At 37.7% G+C, this 15,466-nt stretch overlaps 1 protein-coding gene across 2 annotated transcripts in view; it reads left to right on the top strand.

The window, feature by feature from the left end:
- The window catches only part of LOC306997072 (uncharacterized protein), a 35,353-nt gene extending 20,257 nt beyond the window's left edge, over window positions 1–15,096 (top strand). For both annotated transcript variants that reach the window (XR_013797253.1, XR_013797254.1), the window contains exons 2-3: window positions 10,113–10,352; window positions 10,659–15,096. The gene's annotated coding sequence lies outside the window, so the exon portion shown is untranslated. The remainder of the gene's footprint in view (window positions 1–10,112; window positions 10,353–10,658) is intronic.
- The last annotated feature ends 370 nt before the right edge of the window (window positions 15,097–15,466 follow it).

The following is a 15,466-nucleotide window of genomic DNA, read 5'->3' as shown; positions in this document are numbered from 1 at the left end:
ATTGTTAGTATTTTTGAACTGCAAAGTTGTTTAAATCGTATTTTTATCTGCTTTTTACAGTTTGCCTATTCAACAGACATTGGTGTTGTTTCAAAATAACTTTGCCACCTAAACAACATTTTCTGTTTCAATATCACAATTTTCTGAAATGATTTCACAGCTTTTATGAGGATTTTAAAAAATGTAATTCCGATTTGAAGCTTTTGACATATAAATGCGCACATTAACCCGATCACGTTTAGCATTCATGTAAACTATACATTCATTAGGGCTGTAAACGATTAATCGCGATTAATCGAATCCAAAATAATAGTTTGTGTTTACATAATATATGTGTGTGTATTGTGTATAATTATTTTGTATATATATAAATACACACACATGCATGTATATATATTTAAGAAAAATTTGATATTTATATATAAAATAGTTCTACTTATATATAATATAAATAATATAAAAATATATATGCAGTATATAAATGCAAATATTTCTCAAATATATACATGCATGTGTGTGTATTTATATATATATATATATATATATATATATATATATACAAAATAATTATACACAGTACACACGCATTATATAAACACAAACTTTTATTTTGGATTCGATTAATCACGATTAATCGATTACAGCCCTAATTCATGTTCATCAATCGGAATCAAATCAGTCCGATTGAAACAAAAGCTGTGTATTTATATCCAGTCTATGAGGAGTTGCCAGTTATGGCGGTCTTTTCAGCTCTTAACGTGAATGTGCTCTTGGATGGTTACATGATGGGCTAATGTAGAAAAAAAATAACTTACGTTCATTCTGGGATGAATATATTCTGGAAATCCTGCTTTTTTTGTCATTAAAGGGATAGTTCACTTTGAAATAAAATTTTGGTATGTTTTAGCTTACCTGAAGTGCATCCAAGATGTAGGTGTCTTTGTCTCCGCAGTAGTTTCAATTTTGATATTTTTAGGTCAAACCGTTCTTGTCTGTCAGTCATATAATGCAGGTATATAGGTACTGTCTCCAAAAGCATGCAAAGATGTCTCTAATAGCATGCAGAGAAAAGTCCAAATTAAAAAATTCCCCATCGTAAGTGCACATTGATGGCCTAAGACACGAAACAAGCGGTTTGTGTGATAAAACGAACAGTATTTATATAATTTTTATCTCTTTTACACAACCACGTCCATCTGATCTGTTTACTTAGTCTGCGCAAGCGCCGTAGAGCGCCGGAAGGCGAAGTGATCTCTTGCGCGTGTACGTCACTCATTGTTTACACCAGAACCTATGCACAGAACAGAGATTGTAGGTAGGACGGCTAATAGAAATGGAACTAGTTTGCGCTTATCCGGGATGTTTAAACCGATGTAAAAAAAATACATTTACGTAAGCTCGCGCGAACTCATCAGGGAGACCACTTCCGGAGCATTCCGGCGCTTGCGTAGACTAAGTTAACAGATCAGATGGACGTGGTTGTGTAAAAGAGATAAAAAACGATATAAATACGATTTTAATTTGGACTTTTCTCTGCATGCTATTAGTAGTGCTGGGGTAAACGATTATTAATAAAACGATTAGTTGGGCGATTATTTTATCGATTAGTCGACTAATCTAACGACTAATATAACAATTATTTTTCTGTTGCTCGATTAATAAAAACCCTGGCCTGGACATTGCTTGGCTCCGTTAATTGACATTCGTGAACTAGCGTACTGAATCATGATACTATAAGCTGGCTAACGTTACTCTAACGTTATGTATTTGACTCGTAAACGACCACAGCATGAGTTAATGCTAACCAACGTTAAGTCGTGACTTGAGTTAGCTAACGTAATATAGCCTACCCGGTACTACAGAAATGCTGGTACCGTCACATTTTCAGTAAGGAACGGTACTTTGACAACACTATTGGGAATTCTGTTAAGAGGTTGCTGTTTCGTCCTCCATTCTGCAATGTTTCGGTCTCCCACGTGTGTGTGGCGAGCTGTACCTCCGGGAACGGTGCAAAAAATAAATAAAGAAGTGTCGACGAAAAAATATGACGTCGGCGTAAATTTTCACGTCGAATCGTTGACGTCATCGACACGCCGCTACAGCACTAGCTATTAGAGACATCTCTGCATGCTTTTGGAGACAGTACCTATATACCTGCATTATATGACTGACAGACAAGAACGGTTTGACCTAAAAATATCAAAATTGAAACTACTGCGGAGACAAAGAGCTAAGCTAAAACATACCAAAATTTTATTTCAAAGTGAACTATCCCTTTAAGGGAAATCGTCGTGTCTCAGTTACAAATTTGACTGGTAAATCATAAAGAATGCTATTTTCTCACCCTTTTGTATTGTATTCCATTGCATAGGCCTATTGTATGTTCAGGGGTGAAAGATTGATAAGCAGACATGGTATGACTGGATGTAACTTTTTATATTTTGCAGTAAAAATGGCTCTCTTACTGACTTTGTCCTGTCAGTGTGGCTCTCGTGAAAAAAATAGCGAAGACCACTGGTAGATATCAATCGTCAAACAAAGTCCAATAGAAGAGAGCGCATTTAAAGGAGAAGTATCCAGTCAAGGTGCTCTATGGTCGAGGGTTTTTAGTAGGCTAGTCCATCAAAGAACTGTAGGATGACTATGACACTCTTTAGAATTAAAAAACTTGTATCCTGAATCCCTACAGAATTACAGTACGCCTAAAAAAAGTGTTTATATTTGGACTACAGTGTGTGCAGAATTATTAGGCACATTGATTTTCTGATCATATTTTTTGTCCAGGAACATTTTACCAATTCCAAACCACATTAATCTTAATATATTAATTTTGTATTTAATAGTTTATAAGTGAAATATAATTGTTCATGAAGGCTTGAATTGAAAATGCCTTATTTTCTATTTTTTAATCTTTTACAGATAAAATAAGCCCAAAAAGATATTTAACCCAGATTGAAAAGTCAAAAATTATGAAATGGCCATGAGAAGGATGCAATACTAATGCAATACTAGAAATTGCAGGTAAGGCATGACCATTGGACAGTGAAATGCTCATTGGGTCAGCAGGGTCAGACAAAAACAGGCGGAGAAGAAAATGTTTACTGCTAAATAATTAAGAATTAATGTGATTAAGTGTGAAAACATCAGGAACCCTTTAGTCTCCAGCACCACCATTTTCCAGAACTGCACCCTACCTGGAGTCAGAAGAGCAAGGTGTCAGGATCTCAGAGACTTAGGTTAGGTAAAGAATCCTAAAAGATGACCCCCACTTAGGAATCACAAGCTAAAGTGTAGTACAATTCATGAAGACTGTTTTTTATAGGCTTTATAGACACAGTGAGAGTGACTCTTGAAGGACCAGCACCACATCCTCTTGTTCCACTGTTTGAAGAATTCTTCTTCCAGAATCTGGCAGCAAGTTTTGGGAGTTAATTTTTAGTCCATCTCTGCAAAACGGACTTCAGGGTAGGAGATGGACTAAAAATGAACTCCCATAGTTGGAGACTAAAGGGTTTCTGATGGTTTCCACACTTAATTCTTTTGCAGTTAAAATTTGTATTTTCTTCCCCATCTATTTTTGTCGCGCGCGCTTCAATCCGTTGCGGATACTCTATTCGTTCTGGTGAAATCACAAAACATAATGCACACAAAGGTCTCGCTGCTTGATATACAACCACTGATGAACATAATCGGTTTAGATGAGAAAAAAAACTATACGAGAAAAAAAAAACTATTCGAGTGCGGATTAGAACCCAGAACCTCTGACGCGGTTGGCGAAAGTTCTACCACTGCACCATTAAGATATACATTGTTCAAAAAGGCGAAACGGCTGTGTCACAAAAAAGACATGCATGTGATTGGTTGCATTTGAAGGCCGCGAAATAATAATAATAATGTTGCATTATCGAACGTTGTGTCGTCGTGGATATTGTAGTATTGTATTGCTAAATCCCCCGACCACTATGTCGGTCTGAGACAGCGAGACCTCGAGAGGTCCGAGACCAAGACCAAAAACTGTCAAGGCCGTGACAAAACCGGTCTCGAGACCAAGACCGGTCTCGAGACATACATCACTAGGCTTCAATAACATGTCTTCTTTCCGACTTGTGGTGAAAAAAAAGTCCAAAATACACATTTAGGTCTTTATTTTACTACACTTTGTCTATTTGCGTCTGTAGATTTCTCCTAAATTCAACAAAAGTTGGCGTTCTAAATCAACACGCCGCTCCACGATCTCTGTCTGCATCCTGTCATCACATGTACTGTTGAAAGCTCTCTCTCTCCTGTACAATGCTGGCGGATCCAAATATGGTAATTTCCTTTTTTTTTATCAGCAACCAATCGTGAAAGTACAATGGGGCATTTAACTCTAAAAGTGAAATCTCATTGGCTGATGTCAATTTCTGACAAAGTGATTAGTTCAGATTAGAGGTGTGCGATACCGCTGGATTTGGTATCGATCTGATACCAAGTAAATACAGGGCCAGTATCGCCGATATCGATACCAATACCGATACTTTTTAATAATTAAGGTTGATGCGTCTTCAACCTAAATCTAAATGAATTTTCATGACTTTTAATTTGTTTTTGTGATTTGCATTTTGGGATATTAATCAGTACTACAAAAGCTTTTGTTCCGAAACAACTTTTGGTTACTTCTGTTTTATTTAAATAAACAAAGTTACAAAATGATTACTTCACAAATATAAAAAATGTAAAAACAAATTCTCTTTTCAAGTAGCATGTTAACAAAAAAAAATTCTCCTCTTTAGTGCACTTCTTTTCGGGATTTTTTTTCTTAAATAAACAAAGTCACAAAGTTTTACTTCACAATAAATATAAAAAATGTAAAACAAATTCTCCTTTTTTTTTTTTTACAAAATAACGTTTCTCCTCCTCTCTCCGTTTCTGCAGCTCTGCATTTTCTGGTCCGTGATCTTTCATATGTTTGTACAAATTAGTTGTATTGCCACTGTATTTTAAAGACTTTCTACAAATGGTACAAGTCGCTGTTGTCTCATTTTCGGCCTGAAAATACAGCCACAACGCTCCTCTTTCTCTCTGCTGCCATTCTCCGCCTCTGACTGACTGCTGTTGGTTAGAAATGCGCGGCTGAGCGGCGCGCGCGCCTGACTGCTGGTGGTAGCGCTAGTGGTGAGTCACGTGACGGTACAACACAGGAGAGAGGGAGGAGAGCAGTGTCGAGCACGAGCAGCACTCTTGAGAGCTTGCTCTGCTCTGTGACAGCAGCAGCATTTTGACAAACACGGCCAGGTCGCAAAACGAGAGAAACTGAAACTTAAGTATCGATATTTTCACGTTGGTATCGATCAATACCGATACCAACGTTGGTATCGATATTATCGATATTAGTATCGATCTGCCCACCTCTCAGATGCATCACGTGACATTTCTGGGCCTGGGTGGCAGTTCTACATGGGACCGTTTGTGTGTGTTTTTGACTGGGGTTTTGTTCAGTTGAAACCCATAAATGCTGTGTTATAAGTTTTGATGTGTTTTAGGTTATTTGTATTGTTGTTGCTAATGATTTGATAAGATATTGTGTCTGTAAATAGTTGTTTCCACCAGTGTTAATTTTGACAGCAAATTTTGATTTAGTTTTAGTCATAGTCTTTTGACTAAAATGGCATTTTAGTTTTAGTCATATTTTAGTCATCTGAATTGTTTTAGTTTTAGTCTAGTTTTAGTCGACTAAATACAATAAGATTTTAGTCGACTAAATCTACAGTAGATTTAGTCGACTAAAATAGAATGGGTTTAGTTCAATTGTAATGCATTAATTTCAAATTTCTCTAAAATTTCCAAACCCATTATATTCCCGCAGAAAACATCTATTAACCTGTTAATATAAATTATTTTTAAAATTTGAACATGCAACACAGACACAGATTTAGCACTGTGACACAAAATAATATCTTAAACTTCTAAAGTAGAACAGTTTTTTTTTTCCAATTAATGATTATACAGTCTTTAACTTACATACCATTCTTTATTCTTTCAAGCAGATATATTTATTTGTATAAATTAAATATAATTAATCCTTATTAAAGCTATTAAACAGCAGTGTATGCTTTTCTCTTTTTATTTTGTTGTTTGATCAATATTAAGTGTACAGAAGGCAATAGGTTTATTACGCACTGTCACTTTAAGACCGAGTGTGCAGATCCAGCACTGCTGATGCACATCCGATATTCTCACAACTGTACGTTCTGTAAAGACATAACCAACTTTGTTTACGCGAATACTCTCCAAAACGGACATTTAGACATAACGTTGTGTGTATTTGTCCATTCAGACGCGAAAGAGAGCTCAATTCAGTCCTTGCGCGCAGCGCGCTGTATACAGCTGTCTGCAGGGCTGCGCACGCTTCGGGTCTGGTGTATGTGTGTGTGTGAGCGTGTGTGTTCGCACAGAAAAACATACTGAATAAAGCTCTCTTTCGCGTCGTCACTCTTATTCAGATCAATCCATGTCTGCTCTTCTCTTTCTCCCAGACGTTTAAATTTTTTAACGATTTATGAGACATGCATCAAGCGCATTGTGTGCCGCCGCGCCGGGTAGATCAGCACGTTACAATTCAAATGTGCGCATCTTCCACAAGCGCAAATCAGTTCTGACAGGATCACTTCCCCAATCGTCCCTCCCTAACATTTTCGTCTAGTTTTTATTCGTTGGCGAAAATGTCAATAAATTTTCGTCATAGTTGTCGTCATTTAAACCTGTTTTTATTTAGTTATCGTCTCGTTTTCGTCTGTGAAAAAAATGTCGTTGACGAAAATAATGACGAAAATTATTCGTCAACGAAATTAACACTGGTTTCCACTAAAAATGTTTACAATACAAATCTTTAAAGGCCGTTTTCTCAAAATGGGTTCTTATTCAAACATTAGCTTTGTATCTCACTATGGGAAACGCAGATCTTGGAAGCACCAATCACACCACGTCTGTCAGGTCCCGCCTCCCCAATATATACCACTGCCGGTGGTCCCTACTTCATTCTCGAGCTCTTCCCCATGAAAATCAAATTGGAAGCTATCCTTCAGCAAGACCTGTCTTCAAAATGGCTGTTAAACTGTTCTGAGACGAGCTGTCAAGGTACGTCACCGAACGCAGCTGTTTTGTTAGCGGGTCTTTTTTCACTGTAACAGTGATTTTATTTGATTCTGGTATACTAAGAGAATTAACGATCGTTTTGGCGAATTCTCTTATATATTCCTTTTTTCTGAGTTGCACGTTGCGGTGAGCTTGAATACAATTTTTACTATGGCAACTACTAGTTCTACAAGTGGTGGACAAGGTCCACGGTAGGTCCACAAGGTCTACAAGTGGTCCACGGCGGACCAAAAGCAGAAACTTCAATGATATCCGGCAAGGATCCTCATCCTTTGTGCATCACATGCCTGGGGGTGAGACACGCTCAGGCATCCCTTGCGAACCCCGAGTGCTGTCCTCACTGTTCTCTCTTCCCGTCAAGGGTGCTAGAGAGAAGAGTGCGGGTCACGGCCACTAACAAGGGAGATCCCTAATTTTCTCCGCCGCCCGCTGTAAAAACCTTTGACTCTAATATGAAAACAAAATGAAACAGAAATTTTGAATCTGACTTTATCCAATGTTCAGATTTCTCTTCTGGAAATATATGCAAATTAGCACATATTTAATGAGATAACACCTAATTTGCATATATTTAAACATAAATATTCTAAAAACTTGTAATACAAAAGATATTTGTCTTAATGTCAGTAATCAACTGGGGAAGTTTCATGCTGATATCTATTATTTTATTTGTCCTATTCACCTGGGGTGTCTCCCCTTAAAGGTCCAATTTTGTAATTAAATATCCGAAAATCACTTGCAGGTGTGATATATTTCCTGCAGTTGTGCACTTAAAAATATCCCAAAAGTTCCCAAAGATTTTAAATTTCAGAGAAATTAACATTTTTATAAATAATTGGCCATCCCGGAATCCCTGTTAACTTGTCGCCTGTCACTGACGTAATATCCGCGTTATCCCTGGTTTCCGCTCGTACTGCCATAGTAACCATGGCGACAGACGCGGACAACATCGTTATGTTTAACGGCACGCTCACGCTGTTGTTGTTTCGTTCAAACATTATGGACCATGGCAAGCAGACTTTGGGGAAAAAAGGAGAACTAGAGGATCTTTGACTTAGACTTTAGACTCAAACTTTAATGTCCTCAGAGAGGCAATTTGTTGTACAGTACAGACATATTGACACATAATCCACAACACAAACATTATCCACATGCACAATATCATAAATAAATAAAACTACTTCACATTCACATATGTTCTCCAATCATACCCCTCACAACACCTTATTTGATTGGGTTATTGCCATGGGAATGACTGAGTTTGTTCTAACCTTAGGGTATCTATATCTACGACCAGAAGGGAGAGGCTTGAACTCCACTGAAAGTGGATTGGTTGTATCCATGCAAACCTTGTCTGCCTTCTGTGCCAATCTCGACAGATATAGTTGGTACAGGTCTACCTGTTGTTTACCAATAATTCTTCCACAGGTTTTAACAATCTTCCCCAATTTGTTCCTGTGGTGATTTTTGAATGTCCATACCAGCATACATAAACAGTAAGAGAGAATACTCTCAATAAAAGACTTATAAAAAAGAGTCAACATTTTGTTGTCAACATTAAAATAATTAAGTTTTCTAAGAAAATACAAACGTTGTTGGCCCTTTTTTAAAAGAGCATGTCTACAGGAATTCATGATATGTGTTTTAATGATCCGCTCAAGTGATTTAACTAAAAGAGAGGTGAGGGCGATGGGCCTATAATCCTTGGATGAGGATGGATGGGAGACTTTTGGAAGGGGGGGTCACAACTGCTGTTTTCCAAAGCAGTGGAACCACCTGGGTGTCTATTGAGCGTTAAAAGAGGGAACAGAAAATTCCACTTAATTGGGCCGCACAGTGCTTCAGCACTCTGCCTCCAATGTTATCCGGCCCCGGGCTTTTCCGTACGTTAGTCCTCTCAAACACTCACTGGACCATCTCCTCCTTGATGATCAAAGTGCTCTCCATCCCAGCATCGCCCATCACAATCTGTTGCCAGGCAGAGACATTATCACTATCATTTATTTCAAAGCGGGTAAAATGTTCATTTAAGTTGTTGGCCAGAACAAAGGATGCTGTGTCATCCATAAAGTTATTTTTTTCCCCTGTCTTAAAGGGGGTGTTGACCATCAACTTTATACCAGTCCATGCAGCCCTTGAATTCCCCGCAGCCAGGGTACTCTGTATCTTGTCCTTGTACTGACACCTGGCCTTATAGATCTCCTTATTAACCTTCCTTTGCATATCTTTTCTGTTCTGTAAGCTTCCTGAAGCAAAGACTCAGATCAATATCAGCGTGGCGTTTTCGAGATGCCGAGAGCTCCACGTCCGCGTACTTTACATGTACTTTATTAGACAGGTGAGCAAATGTACATAAAACTAATCAATGTTATATAGTTCAACATGATGAAATGTTAGAATATGATCTTTTATTCTAATGTTGATCTAGCTTACTGCTAGTTTCATACAGCCAACAAATGAACACAGAATAACATTAACTTTCAACACACTCAAATGCAGTTTAGTGTAATAGTGTAGAGCGAGTAAAACAGAACTGCGTTACCTCACACGTTTAATTTGTCTAAAAAACTGACCTGTGTGAGTAGTAATTCAGCACTTGCGGGTAGTTTGGTAGAATGAAATGTCCTTATTCCTTTATATCCGCGAGGCTCGCGGGATTCGCGTATGGCGCTGAAATCTGTCTCTCATTAGCAATCATTAGCAATCGCGCTACTTTATCCCACAGTCATGATAAAAACATCAATCTATTCACTCATCCATAAACATTATTAGATTCATCGGCTTGACGACAAGTTCCATAGTTATGCAGGAAATTTTGCGTCATAAACCTACGCCTTTGTTATTGTAAAAGGTTATCCTCACCCGAGTGCAGAGCCTGCCAAAGGGGGCATAGAATAGGGCGGGAAAAGGTGTGTTTTCTTTTAAAGTAATCCAGTATAAATTATTTATTATTATTTAAATCTTTTGTTTTTTTCTAGATCTGGTCCTGTGGGCATCAGTATCACACAGTTCACACATGCAGTGAAGCCCCTCCCACAACAATTCACCAATAAATACTGGGAATATTCCCATCATCCTACAAGAGGAGGACAAACTCCAGGAGTAGCAGCTGAAATCTGTGTGACTGTTAAAGATGGAGTTTATTAAAGAGGAGATTGAAGACATGAGTGATCCAGAACCATCCAGAATAAAACATGAAGATACTGAGGAACAAATAGGTTGGTGTCCATTCTTGATTCTTCATTGTTGACTGCTTTGGTGGCTGTGAAATAATAAGTAGTATATTGATGATAAATGATGTATAAATTAAACTAAATGATCCATGTATATAGCAATGTCTCAAATACATTTTAATTATTCAAATTAATGAGAATTATATAACAAACCTTCAACGTCAAAGATCTGATACTTTATACTCACACAGACAGAAACCTATTCTCTTGTTGTCTGCTTGTGTTCACTTGAATTTTCCTTGATATTATCCTCCTTAAACTGATTATAACTACTTGATATGTTCATTTTAGATCGGATGGAAATAACAGAGCAAAGAGAAGAACTGAACAAAGTAAAGAAACACTGTGACTTCAAAACTCAAGGAACAAAAGCCCAAAAGCTGCACTCCTGCTCACAGTGTGGAAAGAGTTTCAGTCAAAAAGGAGACCTTAACAGACATATAAGAATTCACACTGGAGAGAAACCGTATCCATGCACTCAGTGTGGAAAGAGTTTCACATCTTCATCCTTACTCAAAATTCATCTGCGTATTCACTCTGGAGAAAAACCATTTAGCTGTGATCAGTGTGGTAAAGAGTTTATTTTGTCATCACATCTAAAATCACACCTGAAAGTTCATTCAGACGAGAAGCCTTATGTGTGTTCTCTCTGTGGAAAGAGTTTTTCAAGACTGATCAGTTGTAAACGGCACCAGAAAACACATGATGAAGTGAGAGATCATGTGTGTTGTGACTGTGGGAAGAGCTATACTACATCTAGTCATCTGAAACAGCACCAAAGAATTCATACAGGAGAAAGACCTTACAAGTGCTCATATTGTGACCAGAGTTTCACTCATTCTGGAAACCTGAAATCACACGAGCGAGTTCACACTGGAGAGAAGCCGTACAACTGTACTCAGTGTGAGAAGAGTTTTAAACATTTATCAAGCCTTCATGCTCATATGAAAAACTGTTACAAGTGATCAACATTCGTTTTCATATCAAGTACATTCAGATGAATTCCGCAAGATAAAATATGTAGATTGTCTAGTTATTTAATATGTTAAAGTTAATCTTAAATTAGATATATTTATGTCATACTTATTTACTAAGTTTACTATATTGTCTTCTGATAGTACATGCAATTATGAGAAATAAACAGAAAAAACATGACAAAAAGTGTTTAACTGTGATTGTTTAAACTGAAAACAAGTCTAATATGTGTTTGTGGAAATAGTTTTTCATTGTCAAGTCATCTTCATTTATATAGCGCTTTTAACAATGTAGATTGTTTCAAAGCGGCTTTACAGTAGTAAACGGATAATTTAAGGTAACAGAGATTGTTTTGGCTTAATAGCGGTTCTTGAATAAATATATTTTCCAGCTAAAGTTAGTTTTGATTGATTTACTTCCGTCGCAAGGATCATTAGTTGTTAAATTAGAGGCCGCTAAGACGACACCGTTCTCTCTACACAGACTTTAAACGCGAACCTGTGAGAAACGCTAATGGCGCTCACGTGCGCATTAAGAATTAATTCTATAGTTATGCGCAGTTGAATATATGTACGCAGGTTTGTAATTCCCTACAAACCAAGCCTTAACAAACTACTTGTCTTAGATTTAGATTTAAGAAATACTAGTCATCCAGTTTTTTTTAATCCGCTATGCATTCCGTTAATTTTGTGAATTAGTATGTTTCGTTAGGTTTTGAAGAAATATACAGCTGAGTATCGTCGGCATAACAGTGAAAGCTACTGTAATTCCATGTTTCCTAATGATATCTCCTAATGGTAGCATGTACAGAGTGAAAAGCAGCGGTCCTAGTATTGAGCCTTGTGGTACGCCATACTGAACTTGTGATCGATAAGACATCTCTTCATTTACTGCTACAAACTGATAACAGTCAGATAAGTATGATTTAAACCATGCTAGTGCAATTCCACTAATGCCAACATAATGTTCGAGTCTATTTAAAAGAATGTTGTGGTCAATGGTGTCAAATGCATCGCTAAGATCTAGTAACACCAATAGAGAGATACAACCACGATCGGATGATAAGAGTGACACTAACGAGAGCTGTCTCGGTACTATGGTACGGTCTAAAACCGGACTGAAAATCCTCGCAGATATAATTTCATTATAGTTCTAGGATACTGCTTTTTCTAATATCTTTGACAGAAAAGGAAGATTCGAGATCGGCCTGTAATTGACTAATTTTGTATGATCAAGTTGCGTTTTTTTAACAAGCGGTTCAATCATAGCTAGCTTAAAGGTTTTTGGTACGTATCCTAGAGACAAAGACACATTAATGATATTAAGGAGAAGAAGAGGATCTATGACATCTGGAAGCATCTCTTTCAGCAGCTTAGTCGGTATTTAGATGAATTAACAAATTAATTTGATTAATTGAACAAATTAATCAAATTAATTTGAGTTCGCAAAATTCTTCCTCTCCTATAGCAATAAATGAATAGATAGATAGCTATAGCAATTTCCTTTCCTTTAATTACATTGATCGAGTCACCCTCTCCGTGTTTGGGTTTAGAAGAGTTGGTCAAACAGTTTAACTCTTTTTGTTTAGATATTTTAGATGCCTTTTGAAGTCACGAAAAAAGAAAAAAAAAAGGTAAAATTGCAGCCCTGGTTTGAACAGTACAACCCGTGCTCTTAGGCAGGAATGTAGGAGGACTGAACATAAATGGCTAAAAGATAAATTACAGGTCTCTTATAAGAAAACCCCCCGGCTTAGACCCCTTTGACATGAGTAGTGTTCGGCCCATTTTGAAATTGGCTTTTATATCTAAGATACTGAAAAAAAATGTGTACGCACAGCTTAATGATTTTTTTAATGAGGAATATAATTTTAGATAGATTCCAGTTAGGCTTTAGAGTGCTAATGGTCTCTAATGAAGTCTTACGAGGCGTTGATTAGAAGCTGTGTTGTTTTTGATACTGTTGATCATAATATTTTCATTGATCGTCTTAGGGATCAGGTTGGTATTCGAACGATTTCTATTTGAAAGATTTTTCAGTCAGTTTAGGGGATTATTCTTCTACTGTTGACCCTCGTGTGTGGGGTTCCTCAGGGTTCTATCTTGGGACCAATTTTATTTGCCTTTTTATATGCTCCCTCTATGTTCTATATGTGAGAAATTTGGGGTTCACTATCATCTCTATACGGATGATTCTCAAATGTATTAATCACTGAAGCACGGGCATAAATGTGCCATTCAGAGCTTAAATTGGACCAGCAAATCAATGCTGTCGTTGAGAATAGTTTTTTCCTATCTTAGATCAATATCTAAATTGAAGTCTATCCTCTCGTTTGAAGATATGGAGAAGGTTGTTCATGCCTTTGTGTCATCCCGTTTGGATTACTGTAATGTGTTGTATCTAGGTGTCACTGTCAGGCCTCTCTCTCGTTTGCATCTTGTTCAGAACTCAGCTGCCAGACTTATAATAACGGGTACTAAGAAGGAAGTACATATTTACTCATGTTTTAACAAAACTGCATTGGTTTCCCATACGATACAGAATTCCTTACAACGTGTTGTTGTCTGTTCTTAAGGCTTTGCATGGCAATATGTTACTGCTTTAACCAGTCTCTATCAATCAGGTAGATATCTGCGCTCAAATTATCAATTGCTCCTCGTGGTTCCACGATCTTGTTTAAAATGTAAAGGTGACCGGGCAGTCTCTGTTGCAGCTCCTAGTCTCTGGAGTGACCTTACTCTGTCTGTTTAATCTTCTCCTATTCTGTGTATTTCAGAGTGCGCTTAAAGGTAGGGTTGGTAATCCTGTTCAGAAACATTTTTTTTTATACTGGGTGAAATGGTCCTTCCATTCTGATAGTAGTCAATACATTATGTGTTCAGAAAAAGGAATGAAACAAATCTGACCTCTGTAGCAGCTGTAGGGCAGTATAAACTCTGACCAATCACTGCCATTCGGTGCGAATGTAAAGAACCAATCAGATGCCTTCATGTCTCGTGCTCGAGCACCACTGCGTGCACAGCAGTGATGCGCGGGTCAATGTATAAACAACCCGCACCCGACCGACGTTTTCAACTAACCCGCCCGAAACTCGGACCGCAAAAAAAAGAAAGAAAATATTGTTCCTGACCCGCGTTTTTTAAAGTAGCTATAGTAAATGCTCATCGCGTCATGGGCCATAGACGGAGGAACTAGAGGTGCGCATTTTTCAGAATGCTGTATGATATAGCCTAGTGTTTTGTAATAAAGGCTTGATTTATTCATTTATTTCGTTTCATTTTCTTAACAATTAAGATGCTGCATGTGTTTATCCAGTCTAATCGACGTGTCGTCTCTCCCCTGACTTTCCCAACAAAAATCCCGCCCCCTCTCAGCAAATAGGCTACATAAAACTGACATTACTGAGCTATATGCGTTTAAAAGTAGCCTATTAAAATGGCACAATGGCATTGCTCAGTTCAACGCGTTGTGAAATCGGGCATTTTGTCCCGCGTCAGCTTTTATTCAAAAGTTAATAATGCTCAACATTCAAAAGGTAAATAAGGATTTCCCACTTTCATCTGCAGACTGCTCGTGCGTCATCCTCGCGCATTCAGACAATAAAGTGTAGACCTATGTATTTCATAGAACATTGTGTCTAGTACTATATAAATTACAAAGGTAAACGACCCGACCGACCGCGACCCGAATATCATTAAAAATATTTTTGGATGACTCGTAACCGCGGGCGCAGGCACCCGCTCATTTTGGATCAACCCGCGCATCACTGGTCTGGTAGGTACATGCAGCTGACTGACTCCAAATGGATGCGCGTTCATGTTTGTGGGGGGGGCGTAGCTTTGGACGGAGCACTGACAGGAGGGGGCGGAGCTTAGAAGAGGTGCCACTTTCAAATCTGGCTAGCTCTCCAACATTACCTACTCTAGCTTTAACTTATTTATTTGTTTTAGAATTTGAAATTGCTTTGTAAGCAGTGTATGTCATATGTTTGCATTTATTTTTATTATTTTTATTTTTTATCTTTTTCTGTACAGCACTTTGGTTCCACTTGAAAGTGTTGAAAGTGCTCTATAAATAAATAAAGTGGAGTTGAGAAGAATTTCTAACATTTGACCAGGCCTTCA

This window comes from Phoxinus phoxinus (assembly GCF_949152265.1).
Source record: "Phoxinus phoxinus genome assembly, chromosome: 4".
NCBI lineage: Eukaryota > Metazoa > Chordata > Actinopteri > Cypriniformes > Leuciscidae > Phoxinus > Phoxinus phoxinus.
The sequence above is the reverse complement of the archived record's forward strand: the minus strand, read 5'-3'. Positions and strand labels throughout refer to the sequence as shown.